Below are 1,759 nucleotides of genomic sequence, written 5' to 3' on the forward strand. Positions count from 1 at the left end.
CAAAAACAAAGCATGATAAAACAATGTTTAACAAAGCATTTCATAAAAGAAATGTATTTTCATTATAATCAAAACTCGGGGTGTCATGTTCCGATACAGACCAATAAGCATAAACGAATACATTACAAGTCATATAACAAATATAAACATATGCAGACTTGTAAACAAAACAACTTGATGGTTCATCCATCTCATGCCCTTCCGCCACTTCCTGTAATACAATTTAAAACTGAGAGGGTCAGGCTTGGGAGCCTGGTGAGCATATAGGGTTTTCAACCCACAATAAATATCATATTTAATTTTCACCAACCAACAATAACCCAATTACCCATTCCCGTTATTCTCACTTTAATGTCCCTAAAACAACTAACATAAGGGACCTAGTCTAAGAATATTTCATCGGGGCGACAACACATGCTTCGGGGGTACCTCAGCAATATAAGTCAAATAAGGCAACCATGAGGGGGATGGAGTACAGCGAATGAACACCCAAGTTCATTAACACCTACAGGTGGTGAACCTGCTAATGTTTCCACAAGACTATCTAGAAAAGTATATGGTCGTCATTTAAACTCCGCTAGATGACTTAATCAAACAACAACGAGGCCTCTCATCTGCTTATTACACACCAACTATCTACCCATGTTCTACCCAACATATTAGTAGGTAAAAATATATATTTGTATACATAGTTTAAAAACCTGTATAGCATGCTTTAATCAACACATATATCACATAACAGATGAGGCACACACACACATAACACATATCTCATAGAGAAATAATCAGATCTATAAGATAGAAGAGAGTGAATACACATTCACACATAACACAACCAAATATATACACATAGCACGTATTTTATATAAAATACTTCGTATTATTGTATTAGAAGAGAATAACTACATACTCACTTGATCAGAAGATGATCCGACAGCACTACGGCTTATAGAAGTAGTAATCCTCAGCAGATCTGGAAGATCTCCTCGAAAATCGAACTTCTCGCAGGCAAAGCTTCGACTCGGGAACCGCTCTTCTCGGGATCTTCGGGATCTCGGGACTTGTCTCGAGGCTAGAGTATGATACCGGGACTTCGGGATAGAATCGACATGCAAAACGAGGCAAAGGACTAGAGAGAAGAGAAGAAATGAACAAAAATTTTGGCTGCCTTCGGATCCCCTTTTATAGTGCTGGACCCTCGCACGAACGTGGGGCGTACGCCTGTACGCGGGGCGTACAGGGCTCCGAATCGTCACTGCATGCGTCATCCGAAATGTCGACACCCTCCGGAGTACGCGGGGTGTACTCAAGTACGCGGCGCGTACCTCGGATCAGATCAATGACTCGCTTCGGATAATGCTTCCGATTTTTGATTTAAATTTAAATACAAAATGATTAATAAACTTCATAAATTCATAACTCCTTCATACGAACTCCGTTTTCGACGTTCTTTATATCCACAGAAAGGTGACACCACGATCTACGACTTTCGTTTAGACTCCGTCGGCTAATTTTGAATTTATTTTTATTAATTATTTTTAATAGGCCGGGACAGAAACTTTCGTTATAAATTCATAACTTCTTCGTTTGACGTCCATTCTCGCCTAACTTTTTATCGCTTCGATACCAACAATGAGATCTTCGATTCTCATTTAGATTGCTTCGGCTAAGAACCCCTCGATCTCAAATCGAGTAAAACATGCTGCATACCGCTAAGCCGGAACTTCGATAAATCATAACTTCCTCATACGAAGTCAGA

The sequence above is a fragment of the Lactuca sativa genome, chromosome 8, assembly GCF_002870075.4.
Source record: "Lactuca sativa cultivar Salinas chromosome 8, Lsat_Salinas_v11, whole genome shotgun sequence".
In the NCBI taxonomy this organism is placed as follows: Eukaryota; Viridiplantae; Streptophyta; class Magnoliopsida; order Asterales; family Asteraceae; genus Lactuca; species Lactuca sativa.